A 17,797-nucleotide genomic window follows, 5' to 3' on the forward strand; every position below is an offset into this window, starting at 1 on the left:
GAAATGATGAAATTGGTGAGGGTTTAATGACCAAGAAAAGCAAATCCAAATTGGATGGGAAAAATTTTGTTATTAACTAGGATGTATTAGGTCCCTATTCCAAGTCGAATCACTTAAAAAGACCTCTGTTACCCCATTCAAACATTTAAAAAAAAATTACTAGTCAAAAATCTAGAAATTCGAGAACTAGTGAGCTAGTAAATCTAAAACATGCCTAACAAAATCAAGTGCAAATGAAATGGGGTAATTTTTGTTTATGAACTAGAGTTTTTTTGTAATACAATGCAAGCGTAACCAACTCAATTGAAGCTTGTTAACATGCTCTAAAAATAACATAAATTTACTGTTCTTTGCTAAAAAGGAGGTCCAACAATCCAGATTTGGGAATAAGAAGACTAATCCAAGTAGCTCAATTATTACTATGAACTTCCAAATACTTTCCAAGGTTGAAATAGTTCTTTTGATCTTACAAAATAACTTACATCAACCATTTAACTCAATCCTACAACAAGAAATCATTAACACTAAATGCATAAATAGAATGAAATAAAAATTAGAGATGCATGTGAATAAGAAGTGAAAAGAAGGAAATAAAATGATACAAAAGGGCTTTGAGGCTCCTAGGATGCCCAAGACCAAGGAAAATCAGAGACCTATGGAGGAGAACAAGATTTAGAAGCTGAACGTGACACCAATCTTCATTATTTTCATCAATAGAATTACATCGCTATAAGAAAATAAAATGGAGTTGCGAAAATACAAGCTCTCTCCACAATAACACTAATGAAAATCTATATCTAGAGGCAAATTCGACTTGGTACTTATACAAAATGATTAGGAATCATTCCCCATGAATGGAGGAAGATTTCCCCACCAAAATACCTTGATTAGTGGATCTGGTACCTTGATTAGTGGAACACATTCCTAGATTTTCTCAATCATTGGAGTTCCACAATCTGTGCCATAATTTTTATTTATTATTGATCCTCCTGTAGTAGGGAAAAATTCCCTAAATTATCTCCTCCAAATCTTCATAATCTATGCAATATTCTCATAATATTCCACAAAAATAAATAATATTAGGCACAAATATCCAATTATTCATAAACCTTCCTAACAAAAATATTAAAGTTAAAAATAAATTATCTAATGCAGAAAGAGAGGTTTAATGTGCTGAAGGATGATCATGGGCTTTAATTTATGTTTTAATTTAAAGGCATGGGCATTAATTTATGTCTAATTTAGAGGCCCATCATTCCCTATCTTTTTGTAGTGATCTTCCTCTCTGCTATTTTGTTGTTGTTGCACCACTTTCCAGCAACATAGTGTCACTTGATACCAGTCACACCGACATTTATATCACTTGAACGTTTTAGTGTATTTTCCATCGATTTAGCCAACAACCAGCACAGTGTTTGCAAACCCAGCTTGGGTGGGGTTTAGTTAATTTGTTTGCTGTTCAATTTCTGTTGTTAATTTCAATTTATTTTCAGCAAGAATTTTTTTTTTACAAACATGATTTGGGCTTAATCAATAAATACACTTGCACACACAATCACACCTTAAGTGAAGGGCACTTGGTTTACACTGCCAAGCCAAGACTTAACATAAAAATTTATCTCCCTTCATTGAGAAAAAGGCATATTTTTGATTTCGCTTCACCATTTTCATGTCATGTGTGTCTTACCACCATTGCGCCACCAAGGCATTTGTCGCATAGACTATTAGGCCTTCATCCCCAGTTTATGCTTGGAATATTATGCCTCCTCGTCGGGTTCAAGTTTAGAGCCCTCCGAGTCCCCACACGGACTCTTGTACTGGTTCATCTGATTCCTCATTTGATTCCAAGCCTACTTCACTGCGTATCGTCACCATGTCTAGACCCACAACTGGGGTATGAACCCAATCCGGTGTTGGCTTCTGTTCTATCCCAGTGGTCACATCAAGCAGAACAGTCTTAGGAACCATTCTGGCATCTTCGATGCTCCCCTTTATGGCTGGGTTAAGTCTACCAGATTTTACCCAGTTGATAAATGACCCCATACACCACAATGTTGGTTGGCCTACTATGTTGCCTAAGCTTCCCTTAGACATACCAAAGTTTGAGGGTAATGCTGGAGAGGATCCTACCAACCATATTTAAACCTTCCACATTTAGTGTTCATCCAAATCCATTACTGATGACTCCATTCGTCTTTGGCTATTCCAATGCACGCTCATTGGAGACGCTACAAAATGGTATATAGACCATCCCACCGCATCTCATTCCATTTTCACGATACTTGCTAAAGATTTCAACTCATATTTCCAATTACCTCTCCAATACAACACTTCTATGGAGCTATTGACCTCATTCCGTCAGTCCTCTGCCACTAGCCTTTCTGACCATGTTCAAGAGTGGCGTCGAAGGAGGAGCACATGCCATGCCCTGCCCTTCGAAGATTGTGTCTATCTAGACTGGTTTCTGATGAGCCTTTTATCTCCCATTGGAAAATATGTCGCGTCCCATTTTCCTCAGACCGAGAAAGAAGCTCTCCAAACCACTTTGAGATATGACTTGATTTATGCGCAATCCAGTTATGTCTATACCGTCAATCTAGACCTCCTTCGTCTTGGAAGCGCCAATGCATCAGGGGCATCTCACACTGCTGACAGTATCATTGGAACCCATTCACACCCATATACTTTAGAAAAGTTATGGATATCCGCAGGGGGGCACCACTTCATCCAACACTTATGCCCCTCCTTCTAGAAACATGTTTTCAGGGCCCAACCTGTCTACCAAACCGTTTATCCTCCTTATGCACAGCCTAGCACTCCAGCCCCTCAAGCATTAACACCACAACTTCCCATGCAGCCTCAGCCCCAAAAGCCATCACCCTCTCCGGATCAGGTGTTTGTGTAGTAGAGTGCGACAAATCCACAAAATTTTAAGAAAAAGAATAAGGGGAAGGGTAACAAGGGTAACCAGGGTAATTAAGGTAATCAACCTAGTGAACCCCAGGGGAACCAACCTAACACCAACAACCAGCAATAGGGAATCCAACCCGAGTAGAACAAGGCTATTTATACGAACAAGCCTTGTGCACATTGTGGTGTACATGGAAATTATACACATGAGTGTCCTCTCTTACCCTAGATGTGCCAAATGTGGGAAGCTCAAGCAACTTCTAGAGGTCAACAATCACCTCAGAATCCTGCACCATCTCAACCGACAGTGCTCACAAATCCTTTCCCTCAGTAAGGATTTGTTGCTGCTCAACCTCAGCTAGGTCAGGCAACCCATGCCCCAACCTTCTAGTCCTGGTGACTACCAGATGCTTATGATGAATTCTGATGAGGTTGACCCCTCCATATCAACCTACAAATTTAGTCACGTCAATATGAAAAGCCATTGACTTTGTCTGCCACTGAGTCTAAAAATAAAGCATCTGCTGAGCCTCTTACGACAAATAATTGTCTGTTACATATCCCTCAACCTAAAGTTGAGGCCATTCCCAAGATCCCAAAGGGATCATTATGCCATAATGCGACTTCTAACCGAGTTTCCCATACCTACAGTATAGTAGATGCCTTGGTGAAATCCCCTACTGCCATGTCAACACTAGAAGTCCTCTAGTCATGCCCATCTCAAAAGAAAGCTCTACTAACTACCTTGGGTGTAGTAGATCATTCTGAAAATCATTTGATTGTCTTCCCAATTGATACATCGGAACATCCCCCATTTCCTTCATCTATTGCTTTCGAGATACCAGTTAGAGTCCATAATGCCATCATCTCCCAATGAATTATTGACGAAGTGGCATCCACCTGTCTGATGTACGCGACCATTTGGAAACAACTCAAGTCACCTAAGTTGTCCCCCTCCACCATCACTTTGCGAGATTGGGACGGGCACTCCTCTCAGCCTCTTGGCATGTACCACAACTCCCTAGTGACCCTTGCGGGAAAGACTCTTCATGTCGACATTGAGGTTATTGATGCTCCTTTGGATTAGAACATTCTCGTAGGTCATAGTTACACATATGCCATGTCAACCATCATGTCTGCAGTGTTCTGCAAGATGTGCTTTCCCCATGAAGGGAAGATCGTTATCATAGATCACTTGAATTACTATGAGTCGACATCCATGACCTCCCCCGAGTCCATTATCTCGTCAATGTCAGATAAATAGTCTTGACCTCCTCTCACTAGTGTATGACACAGAGTCTATAAATATTCCTCATTGTTGGGTGCTTTCCCTAGTCCCCCCCCTCCCATCTCAGAGGCTAACTCTATGAGTGTTTACATGTTACAAGTGTCATGGGCTACTCTCAAGTAGTCTGGTACATCCAATCAATAGCCAGCTCCTCAGCACCCTGTTGTTTCCATCCCAGGCGAACCCTCTGGATCCACCCCCCAGGACCTCCTCCATTTGTGGGTGCCTCTCCTATGTGTCCACCAAGAACTATTCCTCTAGGTATCAACCATCCATGAGCCATTCCACTGGGGCATTACCCTGCAGTCCAGATAACTTTCTTATTCCCCCCTCCAGGAGGATTTCTTGTCCCTGTTATGGCTTCGCTAGTCCTTCCTAACATGACCTTGGGAATCCTAGTATGGTACATCGATCCCCCTGCAAGAATTCCACCTAGTCAACTAATACCTTATCAGGCTTGAACCCCAGTTCAACTGGTCCCTACGACCCCTATTGCTTCTTCAGTTCCATCACAACCTTAACAAGTACCCACTCCTGTTATCAAATCATCCAAACAAGGGGGCAAAGCTAAGAGGAAAGAATCTAAAGACAAGGATCCCTAAGATCCTCCAGCCCCTAAGGCCCCAAAGCCATTAGCTCCAACTAATTTGTGTAAAGTGGTTGGGCATAACACTAATAATTGTCCTGAGCTTCCTCATCTCAAACCTTTGGTTCATGAAATGTTCCTTGAGTCAAATATCCCTGAAGTCCATGTTAACTTTCTCAGTCCACCCAAGAAACTAAAAATGTTGCACACAAATCACCCTTGTGCCCTGTGTGATCATCATGGTCACTATTCCCATTGTTTCCCTCATCTCGATGAATTTCATGATTATTGTTTGGTCAATTCAATGTCCTTGAATTGGCAATCATAAATTGTCAACCAGGGTGTGTAGACTAATGAAGTATGGGTGCACAATATATGCTTAGAATTTATTCATTAGGTCATTATGTATTTGTTAAGATATAAACTCAAGATGGGGGTGGTGTTTGTCAATTGTATTAGTGTTGTAATTCTTAGGGATGTTGATTAAGTTTCCTAGGAATTAATCTCTATCCAATTAGTTCATAGATGATGTGAGAGTGATTTTTCTTATGTTAGATTGTTTGGGATTTTTGACCTTAAATCTCTATGCTGCAGCTCCTAATTCTCTAAGTGCAAAAAGAAACCTATTTTATCAGCTATGAAGGAATACCATTGAACTCAATTGTTTTAGGAGAGGTCCTCTCGCTTGTTCAATTTTTTCTCAAACAAAGTAACCCAAGAAACATCTATATTGTGAATTTAACACACTTAAATTACGCTGGATAATAAGCAAAGGAAATAACTGTGCAGTACTAGGTATAAAGAAAATTAGATAATAGTCTAAACTAGGTATAAATAAAATTAAATTTCTTATGCAGATAACAATTTGCTGGTGAGATCATTATGTAGCATTGTCACACAAAATAGAGCAATTGAAGAATTAAAGGAAATCATATTGTATTTGATTAAAAACCTGCCACTATTTGTAGGGCCCCCCCACATAGTAGTTCAGAGCTTCAAATCAACACAACACTTGCACACAAAATCCAATTTCATTCACAAAAAAATTCACAAATTTTTCATAAACATATCATTCGGTGCGCACCCAAATAACAGTGCGGCCATTAGCTTTATAGTAGGTTTCTTAGCATAACTGTATGAAGATTTTAAGCCTAATATATCTTAATCCTATCTAAACTTATATTGTTAAATAATCATTTTTCTATTCCGAAAGAAAAATGATAAGGTTTCCACTGACCTCGGGTTCTGTTCAGCATTAATCCGATAGTTGACTTGGAGTTTGACCGCGATCTCCTGTGCTTCTTTTGGCAAAATTTTTTGAGTGGATAGGAAGGTATCCATGAGGGAGTCATCTTCTATCCATCTGCACCTTTCCCTAGTGACTTGGAGCTCTGGAACCTTGCGAACAATGAAGACAACTATGGAATCTTGGACTAGTTCCAGAAACAGACTGATTTGGTAGCCAATTGTAACTTTAATTAAAATAATAGGGTATACAGTTGAATATGAATAAGAAAACATACTAATGCATACCTTCATCAAAACCTAGTAGATATGGCTTTATTTAAGTGGTAAATATATATGAAAAAGAGAGGATCTTTAGGCAAAAAGGATGTCATGGTAGGACAATCTTCAGACTCTACATTCCCCCAGACTGGAGATGTTGTATGTCCTCATACACTTCTTCCTTGTCTTTTTCTTGTGCCTCTTGTTTGTCATCTCCTTGTTTCATTGTTTTCTTCTTTTTGGCAGAGATTTGAATTCTAGGCTTCCTCATTAGAATTTTGTACTTTAAACTGATTATCTCTCTCTGCATAATTCTGTTCTCTTTCTTCAACTTCTTGTTTTTCTTATACCACAAGCTTAGATGTAGGATCATATTGTCACTCTTGGCAATCTGTATCTCACTCTGTGTCTTCAGGGCTTGATTTTCATTTTTAAGATATTGATTCAGTGTTTCTAGTTCAAAGATTTCCTGCTTCAAGATGTTTGAGGCCAATTGTTCATTCACCTGGTTGCTTCCTTCTCCAGGGCTCTGTATTGTTTCCTTTTTTGTTGTCACCTTCCTTTCTAGTGACTCTATGTAGTCATAGATTTCCTATTGTGTGGGGTCAATTCCTGGACTATGTATCGGGCTTTCTAGAGGTGAGCTGTAAGGCTGTGGTGATGATCTTGGTGACCCTTTTGGAGAATTCCCAGGGCTTTCAATTGACTCATCCTCTATTGGCTCAATCTCTATTGGAGTATTCTCTGTTGGCTCAATCTCTGTTGGAGTGTTCTCTATTGGCTCCTCTTCAATTGGCTCCTTTTCATTTGGCTCATTTTCCTCAAGGTTAATGTAGTCTGTAGTCTTTGAGGTTGTTTGTGGAATTGTGCTCAACCTTGTGCTCCTTCTCAACCCTGGGGTTTGTGTTTTTTGCACTTTCCTCCTCTTATTCTTTGATTTTTGTTTTAGAGGAGAGGTTTTGGTTTGTGATAATTCTTCTTTACTTGGGCTAGCTTTCCTTCTTCTAGGGTTTCCCCTCTTCATCCTCTGCAAAATTTTTACTATAGGCAGCTCTTCTTCTGTTACCTCTATCTGAGTTTGAGGTGCCTATTACTTTATCATCTCTATGGTTCTCTTTCTCCCTATGATGGCCCTGCTACTACTTGATTTTTCTGGAGATTTTTCCTCAAAATGGTTTCTTATTAGGAAACTCTCCCACTCATCCCCTATACTTCAGAGATGAAATTTGACCAATATTTTTACAAAACCATGATGATACATGGTGTTTTCTATGCATTGATTTTTCTTTTGAACATTGTAGCCATTTTCCTGAGGCTATTCAAGAAGAAATAGGGGAGGTTCATTTGATGGTCCTCGAGGAAGTGCATCATCATTCTAACATGATAAAAATACATTTGCCCCAACCTACCCTCACAAGTGATAAACTTTTGAAGAACAAGTAATAAGTTTCTCCATTTGTTTTTAAGATTAGAGCTTGGAATAACTTTTTTGTAGACCATGGTGTCCATGTTTGGATTTTTGAGGAAAACCTTCCATTCCTTACTGTAAATCCCTCTGTTTTTAAACCATTTTTCCCCATGTCTTGGCAACTCAGTGGCCTCAGTGATCATGAACTCCGTTACTGTGAGTTTTATGTCTTGAATTTCAGCCTCCATTCCATCGAATGAGCATGCAAATTTCTTGGTTACCTCCTTGTGTAAGCCGTTAAATTTCTCAATGAACTGTAGCCATTGTCTTTTTCGCAGCAACTCCCTAGTTTGTGGGTACCCCTCTAGGAATTTCTTCCCTATTGTCTCAGTTCGAACAATTACCCCCATTTCGAAGGATGCTTTGCCTTGAATATTGGCTACCTTGATAGGAAAATGGGATTGGTAGGGTTTGATAGCTTGCAAAAAGATGGAATGACTGTGAGAGAATAGAGGAGTGTATGAATAGGGAAGAACAGATGGATTATCAAAAGGATTATGGGAATGAATTCGACCGTTAGGCGCATTCAAACTTATGATTTGGTAATTAATTTGGAAGATTTGGCACATGGCCATGACATGACTTTTAGAGTTGTGGCATATGATATTTCATTATGTGGCCATTACCCTTAGGTTATAATGATTGCACTTTAGTACTATATTTTCTTACTCATACATGCTATATAACCTTCCCTATTGTTAAATTAAAGTAGCACGTTCCTTTTAATTTTCTGTTGCTAACCTTATTTCTTGTCCTTTATTCTCCTGCAGTTTCCTTGTTGTCAATTTTCCTTTAATCCATATCAGCAAGTATTCTTGTAGACTTCTACAGAAATTTGTTTAGCTGCGAAAACTTGTCCACATTGCGGAAAGTTGTTGTTTCTGCAACTTAAGAGAAAGAAAGCTTTAGTAGATGAACTTTATTGTTTTTATTTTCTCTTTTGAAAATAAAATTTGAAGTGCCAATAAGTTGGTTTTCACTTTAATTTTTTTGTATAAACATGCCAACAACATGTTGGTTTTCATGTTTATACAAAATTTATTATTATTGTTATTTTTTTTCATATTATTATATGTATATATCCACATATAATTTATTTATTATATATATATATATATATATATATATATATATATATATATATATTATTTTTTTCTTTTTATTTGAAGAACAAACTGAATAAAAATTTCTAAGGCGGAAAAGAAGAGGAATTCTTCTTGATCATCTATAGTTCTGAATTATCCTGAAATATTTTAATAAATTCCTCTCTTGTTAATGGTTTCTGGTAAATCTTGATTTGATTTCCATTTAATAATAGAGGAGTTATTTCTTTGTCAATAGTCCTAATTCTAACTGAACCATTGTCAAAGACATTGTCAACCTCATAACGTCCAAGGTAATGGGTTTGGAATTTCCCTTGAAAATTTTTGAATTTTGAATCAAAGAGCAATGCCCAATCTATCAGATGAAACTTCATTTATTTAATGTACTTATCATGACATTTTGACCTCTGTTGTTGCACGAAGCTGGTCCTCTGGAAGGCCTCTTGTCTGATTTCATCGAGCTCATTTAATTGTGTCATCCTTTGCTTCTAGGCTTCTGACAAGTCAGGATATAAATGGACTACTATCTTATAGGCCTGGATTTGGAATTCTATTAGAAGTAAGACTTGCTTCCCATAAACAAGCTCATAGGGAGTATGTCCTGTAGTATTCCTTCATGTAGTCATATAGGCCCATAAGGCTTCTGGAAGCTTTTCCACCCAGTCTTTCCTATGTAGATGTACAGTCTTTGTAAGGATAACATAGATCACCTTATTTGTGGAGTCAACTTGTCCATTGGCTTGTGGATGGTATGGAGTTGACTTCCAAAGTTTTATATTGTATTGGTCCACAAGCTTCTGGACTAGCTTGGATGTGAAATGTGTCCCTTGATATGTTACAATTTCTCTTGGAACACCAAAATGAGTAAAAATATCCTCAAAAAGAAATGAAACTATATTATTTTCAGTAGAAAAAAGAGGTGCTTTAGCTTCTACCCATTTAGTGACATAATCAGTACATACCAGAATATACTTATTTTGCTTTGAAGGTGGGCTGATTGGTCCAACAAAATCCAATGCCCATTTTTCAAATGGTTCGATAAGTACCTGTGGTTGTAGTGGCATCTCATTTGAAAGAGTAGGTTTGCCCATTCTCTGACAACTGTCACATCTCTTAACATATTCCTTGGTGTCCCTGAAAATGGATGGCCAATAATATCCTAAAAGAAAGATTTTGTAAGCAGTTCTTTTGTTAGAAAAATGACCCTCACATGGCTAATCATGACAAGCTTTTAGTATCTCTGGTATTTCGTCCTCCTAAACACATCTTCCGATGATGAGGTCTGGTCATGTGCTATTGTGGACTGTTATTCTTTTTTCTCTAGGAGATAAATGGAATGGAATTTTTCCTATGGCCAAATAGTTAGTAAAATCTGCATACCAAGGTGATTTAGTAGATGCTGCAAAGAGAAATTCATCAAGAAATTTATCTTCTATGGGCCAATCATTGTTTTCATATTGTATTATACATAGAAAATCGATAATTGTGTTATGTTTTCCTTTTCTAACTAGAATGGTTATGTTGAATTATTGTAAAAGTAGGAGCCATCTAGTTATTCTTCCATTAGTGACTGGTTTATTCATTAGGTGTCTAATGGAAGAATGGTTTGTGTGGACAAAGGTTTCATAGCCAATTATATAATGTCTGAATATATTAATGGCATGAATTACAACTGAGAACTCCTTTACGGTTATAGTATAATTTAACTCTGCAGGGGTTAAATTTTTACTAGTATAATAAAGGGCATAAGGAGTGAGAAATTTTTGTCCTAAAATAGATCCTAAGGCTGCATCTGAAGCATCTATTCAGATATGGAAAGGCAATTTCTAGTTTAATCCTTTCAAGATGGGTGCTTCAGAAATTCTCTTTTCTAATGTTTCAAAGGAAACTTGACATTTATAATCCCAACTGAATTCACAGTCCTTGGTAAGTAATTTAAAGAGTGGAGATGTAATTTTTGTGAATTTTTCTATAAATATTCTATAGTATCTGGTAAAACTGAGAAAACTTATAACATCCTTTTGACAACTTGGCACTGATAACTTAGAAATGACTTCTGCCTTAGATGAGTCTACCTTAATTCCATCTCCGGAAATATGGTAACCTAAAAAATTTCCTCGTTAAACATCATGAAACATTTTTCATGGATTAATGAGAGGTTAGTTTATTGACATCCTATTAATATTTTATCTAGGTTTTCTAGTGCTTCATTGAAATAATCCCCATAGACCGTGAAATCATCCATGAACACCTCCACACAATCATGGATAAGGTCAGAGAAAATGCCAAGGACTTCCCTTTGGAATGTTGCTGGAGCATTACATAACCCAAAGGGAAGTACCCGGTAAGCATAAGTTCCCCATGGACAAGTGAATGTGGTTTTATCCTGATCTTTAGGGGCCACCTGAATCTGGTTGTATCCACTAAACCCATCCAAGAAGGAAAAATATTTTTTCCCTGCTAAAGTATCTAAGACTTGGTCTATGAAAGGTAACAGAAAGTGGTCTTTTAATGTTGCTTTATTCAACTCCTTGTAATCGATGCATACTCTCCATTTTCCATTATTTTTAGGGACGATTACTAGGGGTGAAACCCACTGGCTATCAGATATTGGATAGATGAAATTTACATTTAATAATTTTTGCAATTCTTCCTTAACAATTTCTTTTAGATTTGGGTTCATTCTTCACTAAGGTTGTCTAACTGGTCTTGCATTTTGTTCAATGTAGATATGATGTATGCAAGTTTTAGGATCAATCCCTCTCATGTTAGTGTATTCCCATGCAAAAGCAGAAGAATGTTTCTATAAAATTTCTATCAATTGTTTCTTTTGCATGTCTTCCAAATTTTCATTGACATTTAAGGTTTTTCCTGGAAAGATTTCTATCGAGGAATTCCCAAATTTTTCCATGGAAAACAATGATACTTGTTTAGAGGTGAGATATTCATTTCAACTACACTCATAATGTGAGGAAGATTCATTATTTTCTAGTAAATTCAAAAGTTGTCTTCCTCTTTTACTTGTTTCTATGGGGTAAAATGCACGGGATGAAAACTACCCTCAAAGGCCTTCCTGGGACCTTCAACAAACTGTAAGATTATCTGCATAAGATACCAAGTTACACACATGTTCATCTATCAAACATAAATTGAGAAGGTATGGAAAGAGGATCACCTTTAGCTCCTTCTAGATTTGTTTGGAGATCTCTATGTGGCAAGAAGAACTCCTTCAAGACTGGCTGCAAGACAATTTTTTCACAAAGGACAAGGAAAACCAATCACAGCATACGTCTTGAAAACTAATGTAAGAATGCACAATAAACATATATTAGTGTATAACTTAACTACTCATCTCGACAAGCATCAGAATGAACAAATAAATGAACAACATTACTAACACTATGGAGTAGGGAACACAACTGCAGTTCTATGTTTATAGTGGAAGAGTGATTACAACCATCCATTGTATCAGCCTTCCCTTGCCCCTTCTTCCTCTCTCTCTCTCCCTCTTTCAACTCCCTTCTTCAAGAATATGACAATTCACAATAGCTCAATGGGATATCCTTCCAAATGTTGTGACCCTTTTGCAATGGCCCTCTTGCTGCTTATGTAGCAATTGAACTAGGGTTGCGAAGCTCCTCCTAGAGTTCATTAGGGAAAAAGCCATGAACCTGCCCTATTTTCAAGATTTTTCCCATTTTCCTTCATTCTCATATTGGAATTTCTCCAAATATCTTGATTTTTGGAGTTTCCTTGCTTTTCTTGAGCAAATTTAGGGATAAATATCTAGATATTTGTGAGCAAATTCATTGGCTTGACCTTTTGAACTTCCCTTAGGTTCACTAATATTCCCCCTGGTCTAACAACTTGAGTTAGTAGGGTGACTAACGCTCCTCTATGCTTGGTAACAAGATTTATAAAGCAGGTTGACAGTGTATAGAGAGCGTTAGTGTGGAGTCAAGGCCTACAATTGTGGTCTTTGCTTCAATCATCTTGTCTTTCACCTCTGAGTTGATGAGGAGGTCATTTCTCCTATAAAATATGCCCCCTAAAGTATGAGATCAGAGGCAGAGATGATGGCCGAAATACTTTAGAAAAAACTATAATTTTCTTTCAAAATTTTGTAGAGAGAGGGAGAAGTTTCAGGTGGCAAGGAAAACCTGATACAACATATACATATATATAAACTGCTAAAATCATGTCCTGAGTCAAGCATTCCCATGCTCAGTAGCTATGTCAGAGTAATTTTCTCTTCTAAGATATAACAATGCTGGCCGCTGATAAGCACAGAGTGGATCCAGTGTCATAATAGATCATCCTAAAATAGCTGTCTCCAAAGAACAATATCCATAGCTTGGGAGAGGAAACAAGGATGAATGATGCAAGCCTCTACCCAAGGTCTTGATTTCTGCTTCACTGAACAACATAGATTGGTACATGTGATAAGATGTGTTGACGTCGAACATTCATGAAATCATATGATTACCAATCAATAATGGAGACCATTAACAGATGCGAGGAAGGCCACCTATAATGGTGATGCTCTCCAAGATGTACAGTGAAAACTAGCGAGTGTGAAAGATGTCTTTGTCATCGAACACTCGTAGAATCGCTTAAGCAGGAGCCAATAATGAAAACCCGTGATCAAACACAAGGTAACCTGCCACTAATGTCTGTAAGTACCAAGGCACTGAATGTGTTTCTAGGTTATCTTTCTAGATAGAGTGTTGAAGTTGATAGGAAGAAACCTGTTGAAAAGTAGGAAATGACGTGTCCTACATCAGTCGACATGAAACCGAACAAGAATGATTTTGTTTTTTGAGGAATCTTTTTAGCATTTGGGTCTAAACAATAGAGGGCACGATGAAAGGATATGTATGATCGGTTGACAGAGGAAACAAATGGGGACCTGTGAACAATAGAAGGCATGACAATGGTTTTAACCAGGCAACACTAGACTCATGAACACTACAGAGTGTTAAGATACGGAGATGCAATCACATCAGGGTATATAGGCTAAAACTCATAGGTTGGTAGGGTTCATATTGAGAGGCTATCAAAATGAATGTTTATCTAAGGGAGTTCCATGTTCAAGGGAGCGATTGCTGCTAAACCACGCTTTCAAATATGGAATACAGTTGTATTGTCCACTTTCCCCGTCTGATTTTTTAATGAGTCTAGACAGGTAAACTCATCAAACTTTTCATGTTTAAAGAGTCTAAAAAGGATCACAAAAAGAACGACTCTTTTCCCTAACTGATTAGTTTAATGAGTCCAAATAGGCAAACTCATCAATTTTTTCATGTTTTAAGAGTCTGAAAAGTATCGTAAAAAGAATGACTCTATATCTTCTCTGTGTGTTTAAAGAGTTCAGACTAGACAACTCGGTGGTCTTTTCATATTTAGAGAGTCTCAAAAGATCATAAAGAGAGACTCCATGGTGGTCCCTTTGTCATAGTTGTTAACCGAGTGCGACAAAAGGTTAATGGTATACCCGGATCGGTTACTTTTCCATCTTTTAATCTATTGAACTTGGATAAAGAGAAACATTTTTCCAGTAGATGTCAACCTCATTTTGTTACGAGTATGAGGCGATGGACTAAACACATGTTCTGTCATGAATTTTGAACGAGCTCAGTAACAAAAACTCGGGATTTTTCAGTTTTAATGAGAAAGAAAAGTACCTAAAAGAATGCTCGGGTTGTCTTTAGTAAGTTAAATGAGCAGCAAGTCATAGCTCGAGATTTTTTCAGTTTAAAGAGCAAGAAAAAAGCACCTAAAAAGAATGCTGCTTTGGTCTTTTTCAGTTTATGAGCTAGAAAAAATAAAAAAAGAGTTTCTCAGAGCATCGTTACATGTATTTAACAAGTGTAGTGATGAAAATTCAGAGATGTTTCTTATCTTTTTTAAGAGAAATAAAATATCACAAAAGTGCTATGGCCATCGTCGCAAAGATTTAAAGAGCTTAACGATGAAAACTTGGAGATGTTTATATTTTTTAAAGGGCAGTAAAATATCCCTAAAAGTACTCTATTGAACGCGGTGTATGTGAGCCCCATGACAAAAAACTTGGAGATATTTATATTTTTTAAAGAGAAATAAAATATCTCCAAAAGCGATCTAATGAGAATTGCATGCAGTTTTTACTTCTTTTCATTCCTGAAAGTAATTTCATCAAAAGTGGTAAAAAGTATAAAAAAGTAGCAATTCCTATTATCTGGGTTCATGCATGATAAAAATCATGGAGAATGGACTACTTCCTCTTTAATGATTTTCAAGAAATCATGTCTCTCAAATTTATATAAGGAGATGCTTTGAGCTTTCATGTGCATCATTTTCACTACTTTGAAGTTTGTGAGAGCTTGCTGGAGCTAAGAGGTGTAGATTTTCTGCAGACCATTGCAGGAGATCCAAGTAACCATTCGACGTGAGGTTAGTCCCAGGTGAGAGCTAAAACCTTGCTCTATGCCTTACTAAACCTTTTTAACAATTTTATGGGTGGAATTTTTCAGATCTGAGGTGCCTTAGAGCCTTATTTGCACACTAACACCCTCCATATGGCCAGTAGGGAGCATTAAACGCTTTGTATGAGCCACTGGAGGGTGTTAATCCTTCTTGTGCAGCACTGGGGGTAGAGTTAGGGCTGTAGGGCATAGGTAAAACCCTCATGCATGGATTCCCTAAGTGATTTTGCCCCATTTTAACTATTTTTAGGGTTATTTTGTTCAGGTTTCAGGCTGAAATAACTCACCTATGGAGAGAATGGGCCCATGACAATGAGGAATTGCTGATATAAAATGATCCAGCATGCATACTTGCATTGGGCCACTACAATTTATTGAAGTATGCAAAGCTAGAGTTGATGAAAGGATAGGAGGATTTACTGAGATGGATCATTCAGCGCTGGGATGAACAGGAGCAAGTGTTCATGATTGGAGATAAGGAGCTGGCAATTGATTGGGATGACATTTATTTTTTGACTAGTTTGTCGTGTCGTGGGGCACAAGCAAACCTCACTGGTGGCAAGTTAGATCCACGATCTACCTCAGAGCTGGTACAGATCTACTACATCCCTAAGAGTGGACTAGTTAGCAATAGAGTCCCTATAGAGAGGATTCGATCTTGGTCTATGAGGGCAGTTTTATGGTTGATTGTGTGATTGGTGGGGTCAAAAATTCCCCATGTAGCGATAAAGGTTGAACTGTTGCTTGCGATTGACTGTGTCCAGTCATAAGTGTTCAACTGGTGTGAAGAAATGCTTTGCCAGTTGAAGGCAAAATTGATAGCATGCAAGACCCATACCCAACACAGTTTTGGGTACGGTACTATCATAGTCTCATTTTTCCTTGAGAGGGTACCTGTCATGCGCCCACAGGTGAGCTTAGGTCCCTTTAATCTGAGGGAGCCAAGGCAAGGTTGCTGGTCATCACTTGATCCTCCAATAGGAGGAGGACCGCTCCGACACTTCTTTGATGAAGACTTCTTCCAGTGGCTCCATAGCCAAATTGTGATTGTTGATGACTATGCCTATGAAGGCATGGACTTTACCAGCGACCCAAACTTGATGCTACCGCCCGGGACCAACTGGGGTCCTTAAGGTGAGAATAATTTTGATAGTACTTTAAGTATTTTTGTGCTTTTAAATGTATATGTAATGTTTTTTAAAGGTGAAATAACAGCTAACATGAAACTTTTATGCTTAACACAAATGTAGCGCGAGTACGACCTGTAGGAAAACCTCGCTGTGCGCGATGAGGTGGCCAACTACTTGCTGGAGGGGGTGATGCCGACAGTCTCCGCAAGGTTCTGAGGAACCTAAAGGGTTTAACTATGGGTGTTCCCCCCCTTCCTATGAGGGAGATTCCCACTCATATGCAGCAACACACCATTGGTGTACCTGAGCAGTTTCTGGTTCCTCTTCGGAGGGTAGCTAGAGCTGTTTTAGCTTTTCTGGAGCAATAGGCTCATTTTAGCAGGTGTTCTGGCGTAGCCATATGAGTGTTTGTAGCTGGGATTTGAGCCATTTTGTACTTAAATCATCCAAGTTTTGGAATATTTTGATGTAAAAAACAGATTTCGACCTATATATATATATATATATATATATACAGATATTTTTGGTATTTTGGTGGTGTAAATGTGTTTTTAAATGTTTTTTGTAACAAATTTTTAACTTTAGTAAATGTTTTACTTCTCATGCATGCTGCTATAAAGAATGAGACAAATTCCAATCCAATACATAGTTAGCTAACGAATCAGCGACTGCATTTAATTCTCGAGGAACATGCTCATATGTGATTATTTCAAATCGAAATTCCAAGAGTCGCACCCTTAGATAGTTATGTAACAAGGCTGGATTACAGACGTGATAATGGTTTGTCAATTGGATAATGACTAGTTGGGAGTATAACCTAACCACCAGATTGGAGATGCCCCTTGATGACGCTTCCGTGAGAAGCGAAACGATGGAGATGTACTTGGAAATATTGTTGGTGCCGGTACCAAGAAAGACCCCCCCGGAGCAAAATAGTTCCAACTCAGGTGTATAGATGACCCAATCAGCTGATGCGATGTGTCGTGTGTGACGACTGGCACCATCCACGTATCCTACGTATGCTAAAAGAAACAACGACATCTGGATTGTGAGAAGAATGCATGAGACAAGTACTCCACTAAATAACAAAACAATCCAATCACATAAAAAAAAGGTAAGAAAAACTTATGAATACATAAAATTACAAAGCACATGCCCAGTGTGATACTAGGCACAATACTTTTTCAAATAGAGCCCATATTTGGGCTCCTTGAGTGGGATTCCATCCTAGTCCTGTAGTCCATATGCCCCCATGGGGAGGACTTTCGTTATGAAATAAGGACCTAGCCAAATGGGTTGAAGCGTGCATGCCTCCAAGAGGTTATATTTTGGATGATAGAGT

The sequence above is a fragment of the Pinus tabuliformis genome, chromosome 1_1 (genome assembly GCF_031772625.1).
Source record: "Pinus tabuliformis cultivar Carrire ecotype Pingquan chromosome 1_1, CPIR1, whole genome shotgun sequence".
NCBI classification, from domain to species: domain Eukaryota; kingdom Viridiplantae; phylum Streptophyta; class Pinopsida; order Pinales; family Pinaceae; genus Pinus; species Pinus tabuliformis.